This window comes from Cavia porcellus, unplaced genomic scaffold, assembly GCF_034190915.1.
Source record: "Cavia porcellus strain 051 isolate PalLab524CR breed Dunkin Hartley unplaced genomic scaffold, mCavPor4.1 scaffold_8, whole genome shotgun sequence".
NCBI classification, from domain to species: Eukaryota; Metazoa; Chordata; class Mammalia; order Rodentia; family Caviidae; genus Cavia; species Cavia porcellus.
Genome location: NW_026947491.1, coordinates 90,667,314 through 90,677,399, shown reverse-complemented (window position 1 = coordinate 90,677,399; position 10,086 = coordinate 90,667,314).

The following is a 10,086-nucleotide window of genomic DNA, read 5'->3' as shown; positions in this document are numbered from 1 at the left end:
CTAGCTTGAGAATTTGCTTTATTATAAGGCAAATTTGCCTCCGCTTTCTTATTGTTAAAACTAACACAGATGATCTCTCACTCCGTACTGTTATTTTGAAGCATTTACATTAATTACAATAGGTGCTACTTGTAAGACTTTCGAAAGCAATTTTAGACTTCTAATTATTTGTTATCTGGATTAGGAATCAGAAAGTATTTTTTTAATCCTCCGGCTTTTCCCCATCTGTCTCTCATTTTATGATCTTTGTCAAAAAATCTTGGATTTAAAATGAAACTTATTTTCAATGTTGTCCATGTTATTTTCTAGTTGAAAGAATAAAATAAAATTTGCAGTGAGCTCTACAACCACATTCATTTTCGTTCAGCTATATCTGCTTCTTACAACTTCAAATCTTAGGTCTAAAACTTTTCAACTGTCACTGTTTTTGCTTTATTATTCAGTGGGTTAGAGGATGATTTCCAGCACATTTTTCAAGAAAGCTACATTTTCTCAATTTTATCTGCCTTGGTTAGCATTGTATCTAAAACGACTGACATACAGAAAACACAGACATATTTATACAACAGGTTAATCCTAACACATCTGCGCACGTTCCCATGTGAAGAAGATAACTTGACTGTATGCGACATCCATGGTTCGTAGTTATTTTTTCCTCCCTCAAAACCCAACATTGTAAACACTGAATTTATTTCTACGAAGTTAAACGAGCCCAGATTGCTCCTATTTTTGCTTTTTATGCCTGATTCCCCGTAGACTTCCTTTATTCTTTGAGCCCAGATGAATGCAAGTGGAATTCTCTTTTCCCTGATTTTCTCTTGGAATGGACTGAGCTTTTGCAAGCTTATGTGTTCCTCACTTCACCTCAGTTAGGATTGTTTTAGCTGACATTTTTCATTAATTCTGCTATTCTAGTTGTATTGCTCTTTTCTTTTTTAGAAGAAAATTTATTTTGTTGGCTTATTTAGCCGTTTGCTTGGCTGGCTGGCTGGTTCCCGGGTTTGGCCCTTACCTTGCTATCTCCTCTCCATTTTTATACTGCTTTGAATTTTTCCCCTACATTCTGCAACAGCTGAGATTTCTCTTTCATGCCCCTGGATTTTGCACACGATTAATTATGCTCGCTACTGCCTCAGTTGTGGATTTCAAAGTTACTGGGCTTCAGCTTTAGCAACATTCTCTCATCATTTCCTCTTACAGCTCATTCTGTTTTCTTTTTCATGCATTTTATCACACCCTGATGTTTCATTCTGACTTTGCACAGGCACCGATACCCAGCCTCCCGCAGCAGCGGCCTGTGTCGTGTCTCTTGGCACACATCTAACGGGAGGCTGATGACGCACAAGGCTGGGGACGCCCTGCCTGGACAGTGCTGCTCCAAGCGGGATCCGCAGACAGGTACAATCTGGTAACTACACTCAGTCTGCTAATTATACCTGAGCCAAAGGAGGTGAGATAAATGCTCTCCATTTTTGTGGTTGTCGCAGGGTTGATGATTGACAAGCAGTCCCAAGCCCAGCACTGACCTGAACCGCACCTGAGGAGCACTGTTCTACGTGGCTGCAAAATACGGTACAAGAGAATCACATCTCTGCGGACAGCTCTCAAGTCCCCCAGCTCCGGTGCGGTTCGGTGGTAGAACGCTGCCTTGGTAGCAGGTACAAGACCTCGCACTCACAACCCAACACCATTCAGTTAACTCACTCTTACTGGAGTTCTTTATTTCATCATCTTTCTGCTCCACTCTTTCGGCATGTAAACTAGTGCCACCACTATGGAAATCAATACGGAGAGGCCTCAAAAAACTAACCTTAGAAATTCCATTTGGCCCAGCTTGGTATCTTCCCAAAAGAGTTAAAGACTTCATATTTTAGTGACCTAGGCACACTCTCATTTACAGCAGTATAATTCATAATAGCTAAATCCTGGGAGCAGCCTATGTGTCCAGCAGACGGATGAATAGATAAAAGTGAAATTTGTACATGATGGAATACTACTATGCCATAAAAAGAGTGAACTCAAGTATTTGTAGAAAAACAGATGTACCTTGAGACTACAGTGTAAGTAAAGTAAATATGTCAGCTTAAATATGGCGTAAGCTTTTTTAGGGGAGGTCCAAATTATAAATAAAGAGCAAAATAAAAGGTAGATAATAGCAAGATGAGAGATAAATCTTTCTCAAAGGGGGAGAGCATCAAGAGAGGGAAGGAGAGGGAAAGGCGATGGGACAAGGGATTGAGATGGTGTGTGTGCTTTGTACCAAGCCCACACAAGGAACGTGAGCGCTGTCCACCGCGAACACAGACAAATATAAAAGGGCTCTGTACTTTGTGGGTGCAGTCAGGATGCGCAGGAGACAATGCCCACAGGCGGGAGAGGAGCCTTAGAGGTCCCCAGAGATAAGCAGCTGTGTGCGGCTGGCAGGGCTTTTTCTCTACAGGTTTTACGCCTAGACTCGGCAACTGAGTGGGAATTAAGGAAATGGAATGGGGAGCATGCCAGGGTGACCCCAAGTTTCCAGTTCCAGGGACTGAGTAGGTGGAGAAGGAAAGGTCTTTTTTGAAAGGGAGACAGATTTGACTGGAAAGAAGATGCTTTTAGTCTTATGTCGGCCACCGTTGGAATGTTCCAGAAGTTTCTGGTAGACAACGTCTGTACACTTGGGAACTGCAGGCCACTCAGCTCACTCAGATCTCAAAGCTTCAGCGTTTACATAAAAACAAAGACATGGGTTCCCACGGGGCTGCTCGGGCAGAGACAGATGAGAAGGCCCCAGAGCCCTGTTCCGATGATAAAGGGTCAAATAAGGAAGAAGGAAAAAAGGAAACTCAGCAAAACAAAGCTAGAAAGGAATGTCAGCTATGCAAGGAAAATAGTCTTAGGAGACAAAGAACGTGTCTCAAAAAGAGAGCTATCCCACAAGCACAAATGCCATTTAGAGGTTAGAAGTAGTGAAAATCAACTCTCCTGGTTCTGGAATTAGGTTAACTACCAGCCTCAATTTTCAGTGTTATTGTGAATTTTTGCTAAATCCTTTAATTTGTATGTATTTTTGTGGGAAAGCAAGAAGTGCTACATAGAAGCTCTCCCCCAGTTGACTTTCAAAACAGAGGTCTACACTGCTACTGGGTTTTTTGTTTGGTTTGGTTTTTAGCGTTTTTTTGCAATCCTTCTGTCTTGATCAAAGACCATTTGGTTGCAAATAATAGTATCCCATTCAAATGAGGGCAAGCCAGAAATGGAATGCTTTAAAAATAATACAAGTGTAATTCATAGAACCCAAAGTCAGGAAGTCTAGATCAGGACAGCCACTTTGCCCTCCGTCCTGTCCCTCTCCAAACCCTGTGGCCTCTTGTCTCTCCTCGCCTTTGCTGAGCTTCTTAGTCCTGTCCTCTCTGCAATTTGGGCTTCATTTCTCGGTAGACAGGCTGAACGGTGCTGCTAAGGTGGCCCTGCCTGTCCCCTGTCTCAGCACACACGTTGCTTCTGCGTCTTGATGTCAGCATTTTAGAAGTTGATCGGCTCAGCTGTGGTCACACGTCTGCTCTGGACCCAGTCAGTCTACAGTGAGCAAGGACAATCCCGTGTCCTTTTCCTGACCTGCCGATGGAGAAGACCAGGCCACTGCTGAAAAGCTGGCCAACCAGGCCGCCGCTCCCTGAACTCCGCCAGTTCCTCTACCTCTCAGCTTGTCACCCTGCTGTTTCCACGCCAGAAGGTTCCCTTCTCATGGTCCTCTGCCTTTATCTTTCACAGCCTGTGGTCTGCTTGCATCTTATTCCTCTGGTTCTGGTTAGAAGTAAGTTTTGAAATAATTACCTTCATCCTTCGAGCCTCGGAAATCTGCTCCTGTTTCTCCTACCATTAAGTTTTCCCAGCTCCTGTAGATTTCTCTTTTATAAAATGCATGCTTGTACCTCTCGGAGAGTCCCTTTTCTGCTCCAGAACAGCACAGTGGTGCACGATTAATGGTGGCTGATAACAGGACCAAGGTTTTCCTTTTCCCCAGCCAGAAAGACGGCCATGAAAGCCCTAAGGATGGAAGGAGAGTTGACATGAACAAATTCTTGCCCAAATAACGTCTGTAAGGTCTTTGTTTGGTGTTGCTCTAAGAATGGACTGAGAGGTGAATGCTAAACCGATGTGCACTCTATTACCAATCCCAGAAGATTAAGAAGTCTTAAGATATTTTATCTTTAATCTGTCGGAGCTTCACACACACCATCTGGCAGATGTTAGACTCTGGTTTGAATTTGATTTTTTAAAATAAGTTTCATCATGTCATTTATCTTTCTGTGCCCCTTTCATGTATCCGTGAATTTGAGAAAGAACTCATGTTTATTAGCCTGGCCTTACAAGCCCGTGGTAAACACGCTGCTCCTGACCTCTCCCATCCTCAGGGGACAGCTCCTGCTGCCTGCTGTCCCCTCACAGTGCCCCAGCTGGGCAGAGCGAGGTGCTGGCAGTTCCTGTCTGTGCAGTGCACGCTCCATCTCCACACCTGCCTTCCCTCCCTCCACTTGGACTCTGCCCTGCCCTGGCTTTGGGTCTGCCTGGTGCCCTCACACTGTGCCTGCCGCTCTCAGCTCCATCAAAACTACATCTGGGACAACTGGACTGATGCTTGGACAGGTCTGGACTCTGTCCTCCCTGTCCCCACCAGCTCCCGTACATGCACATTTTGTAATTGTTTTAACTTGTTTGTTTCCTGACCACAAACAGTGTTCTTTGTACAGAGACACGGTTTTCACCTCTAAGGTTTGCTCCTACCTGGAAGCAGCAAAGAACTCCACAAACATCTATGGAGCAATTACTTAAGGTCTGGCTCTACACTTACAGAAATAAAAACAGGAACAGACCAGGTGGTGACACTGCCCGTAACCATTATTTAAATGTGCATTAACTGGCCAGCTGTCCAGCAGTGCATCATCAATTCACTTTGAAGAAGTAGGAGGAGTAACTGGCCTTCTTCATCCTAATTTACAAGGACACTTCAGGCTCCACGACCTCCAAGTACTTTAATTTTGCTTTCAGAGGCAGGAAAGTAAAGAAAATGTGTATTTTGATCAAGCTCCTTAATGGTCCATTTTGTTGCATGAACCAAGAGAAAAATGGATCATGCAAGTAGCTTGCAAGAGAAACACTAATAAACATTTTCTTCATTTGTATAACATCTCAAAGGCTGCAAAGTACTCTCAAATCCCGTATAATCCTTACAACTCTGTGAGTTAATGAGAGAGAATATTATAAGCCTATTTCGTGGAGACAGACACTTCTAAGGCTCCAGAAGTAAAACAATATACCCACAGATTTCTCCGCCAAAAGGTAATGAAAGTAGCACTCAGCCCCAAACCTCCCACCTCCTCTGTGTAAATTCTCATTTCATGTAACTCTTGTGCAAGAAACCCAAGGAATAAGGCCCATTCCACAGCTCGGTCCTCGCAAGGCGACGGCATCAATACCGCATTACAGTAGTTTGGTTCGCAATGTGTGTGCTACACAGGCTTCACGCCAGGTCACTCACTTCGCAGGAAAACAACCTTGCCAAGTAGATCGGACAAATATTCCGTATTTGTTTAAGAGTCCGCCATCCAGTGAGACTACACGATTTTCCCCTGTAGTCAGCCACAGCTCCGATTCCGGATCCTTTGCTCTGTCCACGCCCTTAGTCAACCAGGATCTTGATGTGATGAAATGATTGCTAGAGTCCGCGGATCCTGGAGGAAAGATAGACAGAAGTGATCAGCTCCCAGCTCCCGGGAAGACAGCTCGGGGGTCATCATGGTGGGAGGGAGGACGGTGGGTCCACTAAAGAAAGCGCCTCGCGTCAGTCAGAACAGTTTCACTGCGGTGAGGTGTGCCTCTAAATGAAGGGAAGTCACACATTGGTCAAAGGGAAACTGCTCGTCCTCTCAGGGGTTACCTGGAGCTCTCTGAATCTGTCCGTTTCCCTCAACCGAACTTCAGTCCTGGAACCCGGGTGCCAGCACCTCCCGCTTCCACTCACACACACGCGTTCCTCTAGTGCATGTGCTCGTTTCTGCGTTTGCACACACACAGCTACGCGCATGAAGCTGCTCAGTCACCCCTTACACACACAGACCGCATTTATCCACTCAACCAACTTCCGATTACATTGTCCTGCTCCAACAGGAAGACACACAGACACAGACACACAGACACACATAAGGTCTCTTCCCCTGCCCACGGGCCGCCCACATTCCTTCAACCAAACACGCACAGGACATGTGGCCTCGTATACCACAGGCCCGGTTTCACAGTGATCGAGAGCCGTGGCGACATTGAGGTCCTGAATGTGCCTGGGACATTGTGTGAGGTTCGCGTGGGGGACTGAGACCACGGAGAGAGGGTCTGCAGGGCAGGACCCGTCACAGCAGAGTGGGAATCACATGTGGGAGAATTTCTTATTGATAAATCAAAGCCTAGGAAATCAAAGCCATCAGAAGCCTCTATCCGCAATGTCTCTCCCACGGAGATATCATAATACTTTGGAAAACTTCTCCAATGAGCAGAGCTGGCACATCCCCACTGAGCTTTCTCCACCCAGCTGAAGTCTACATGAAGAGAAAAGGCTGCTGGACGTCAGAGACCAAGACCGAAGCTTGAAACCCAAACGTGCCTCTGAGAGGTTCTGAGCTTTCAGCCCCCTCGAGCGCAAAAGGAGCGCAGGCATCTCCACCCTCAGCACAGGCGTCACCACTAACCGGGACGTGACGACATGCAAAGTCCCCAGCCTCGCCCCTGCCATATGGTAAGCTCGCAATTAATGATGGGACGGACGTTACGTTACACCCTAAACACACGGCATGTTACACAATGAGAAACTGTCCAAGACAACTGGAATTTCGGCCGAATCCCTCATTGCAACACGAACGACACTGGGGGGGGAAACACATAACTTGGATTCTTCATAAAAAAAAAAAAAAAATTGGTCAAGGACTTAGGAATCCTTCACATGAGGCTTTGATTTCCAAATAACTCCGAGAAAAGATTTTTTGCTTTGCAGAGAGAAGCTCAGCTTAACCATGTAAATTTGGACAAGGCTTGATTTCCCCAGAAAGATGGAAAACACAAACAAGAATGTGGAGATAAGTGCTGTTTTCTGGGATCATAATGACTTGAAATAAGACAAAAGTATTCACAAAGCAATTTGAGAGTGCCAACAAATGGCTACGGTGGCTGTTAACCCGCGCTGGCCCTCAGGAGTCAGGTTGTCTGTGGAAAAATGAGAAAAGTCAGTCTCAAAGATCAGCTGAGAACTTGAATGACCAACGCAGTAGACCAGCAGGCAGAGAGGCCTCCACGATACAGTGAAAAAAGAAATACACTCAGAGTCAGATGTTTGAGAAATCATTTAAGCCTCAGGTCCTTCTTTCTAAAATGGAATTAAAATTATTGCTCATAGTCTTATATATAAAGATTAGATGAGATATTGTGTGTGAAATGCTTAAAATAAGACTTAGGACAACCCAACGGTCGTAATTATTATTTTTACCCACCTTACAGTTTCATTTTAAGGCTGAAATAAATACACTGCAAAACATTATTTCTAAGTTGGTAGAATATGTTTGAAACAGCTGTGTTTCTAGGGTAAGGGTGCCCTTCTCGAATGCTCTTGTTTACCCAGAGGAAAAGTCCAGGTAATTTGTGTCTTATTTTACTTTGCATGAGAAAGAAGTCAGAATGTCACGCAGGCTCCTCCTTCGTTTCTCTCCATCCCTCTCCCTCCCTGCATAATCACAGGCTCTGCTGGGTTCTACTAAAGAGAACCCCTCCACTCCCCCCAAAAATGCCAGTGTGGAGCACAAATCTACCTGGAAACTCGGCCCAACATTTATGCTCACCCGTCTGACTGCTTGGTCAAATGTAGCCATTCTACAAAACTGAAATAAAACAGGAAAGAAACCTCCTCATAAGCATTGCCTAAAGCTGTGAAGGTCGAGCAGCTCACAATAACCAACCCTACAAAAGCGGGCGGCCCAGAGCTCCATCACTGCCTTCATTAGCGATGCCCAACCTGCGGTGTGCAATTGATTCTAGGGTGTTACTTCCGGGACTCTCTCCTTTTGGAAGCCAAAGAATTGTTTCATTCCACTGAGTCTGAAATGATCAGATGCTTCTCACCGAGGTAAAAATTAATTTGAAAGTAGATTTATTGATGCTCTCGGATTCCTGCGTTACAGTGGAGAATACCATGAAATTCTGGGCTTATTTCCCGAAGAGTGTTATCACCAGGGAGTGGTTTAGGCTGCTGAAGGCCCAGTGCTTCTTCTTAATGGTGTCCTAGCTCCTTCCCAAGAGACTCCACGGTGTGGATGGCTGGGAGTTTGTGGCTGTCTGAGTAATCCAGTGCCTCCCAAGGCAAAGAGAGGATTTGTGACCATGTTAAGCCACAGCTTTGAGTCTTATTGGGTGACCCTGCCGCCCCCCTCCTGGACGCGCTCACATTCCTCTGTCCATCAGAGTCAAATCTTCGGCCTTCGCTTTAGCATTGTGAGTACCTACATCCTTCCAGCAAATTCCTTGGCTGCTGAAGTTTTCTAGACTGCTTACTCTCGTGCTAAAGGATCCTAATTGGTAGAGATTCTTAAGTAATCATTGCCCCTGAGTTCCACTTAATTTCAAGAAAATAAATACTGAGTGCAGAAAAAGCAAGAATTACACAGTGATGATTTGTCTACCTTGCCTTTCCTCCCATAAAAGAAAGGCAAAAGGTAAGAGAGAGAGAGAGAGAGAGAGAGAGAGAGAGAGAGAGAGAGAGAGAGAGAGAGAGGGAGAGCGAGCTCTGTCCAGGATTTGTCTAGCAACAATTATCACTCAAAAGAATTCGATCAAATGGCTATCAAACTCACACACAGTACTCAACAAAAGGCAAAGCACAAAACCTATATCAAAGCTCCCACTGAGAAGGCATGGTCTAGAAGCTTCCATTGTATCCTGAGTGATTTTAAATCTCTTAGTAGCTGAGAGCTTCATATAAATATTTGCCCAATGGCCCGAAAGGCACCAAGAAGTAATAAACTCCCTGTGAGATGAAACCTTATAGATTACAGTTGGTGGTTCCAAATGGTTTGAGGTTAAGAGGATTTATGATTTATAAAAGACTGGTATTGTCAGCCCCTGCATAAAACAGCTACCTCTCACAGGCTCAGTTTAACCGGGGGGCCTCTGTGGGAGCCAGGATGATCTACAGAATGGAATGCCAGCATCTATATTTTGTTCGAATCCCTGCACCTCTTCAGCCAAGTCGTCTCGAGTGAAAAAACAAACAGAAACCTGGGATGAATCGGTATTTAACACAATTCCATCCAATCGGTTTCTCTGGCCACTGCAGTCTTGCTGAAGAAATCTTAATTAAGAAGGGGGAGAATGTGTCCTAATGCACATGCGGTGTATTACACATCTAACAGGCCACGTGCTCGCTTCCCTTCCCACGCGAGCCAGCCTGTCCTGGGCTCAAGGGCAGCTTGAAGCCATCACGGCCCCATAACGGGCTGCTGTCTTTTTAAAACTCGTGGAGGCTCACATTGTAGGGCCCCTTCCAGTTTCCAGTGGTATGAGAGACACCGCCAGGATAAATCTTGTTGTCACAAAAGAACAAGTTAGAGTATATATTCAACCACACACATACAAAAACTTTCAAATAGCATTAACTTAAACCCACAAAACCAAGGAGAGTCAGAGGGAAGCTGAAACTGTCCTGAAGTCACCCCATTGTTTAGACCTTGAATACCAAACTCATCCCAGCGCATCACCAGGGCTGTGACCGCGCAATGTGAAGACAATTTAAAAAATGGCTAGGAAAAAAAAAAAAAAGGCAGAGAAGAAAGAGAGTGGAAAAGAACAATCTCATCGCTCAAGTCTAACTGACAAAAGAAAACACAAAGCAGTTTCCTCTGTGGATTTTTTTCTTCCTCTTCTTCTTCTTCTTCTTGATGTGGGGACCCAGAAGCCCTGCCCAGTCCCCGTGGAGTAACAAACGCTGAAACAAACAGAAACGGAGACCACACTGAGGGCAGCATGGAGGTTTCTTCGCTAGCAGGATGGGTTTAAGCAAAGATTTTA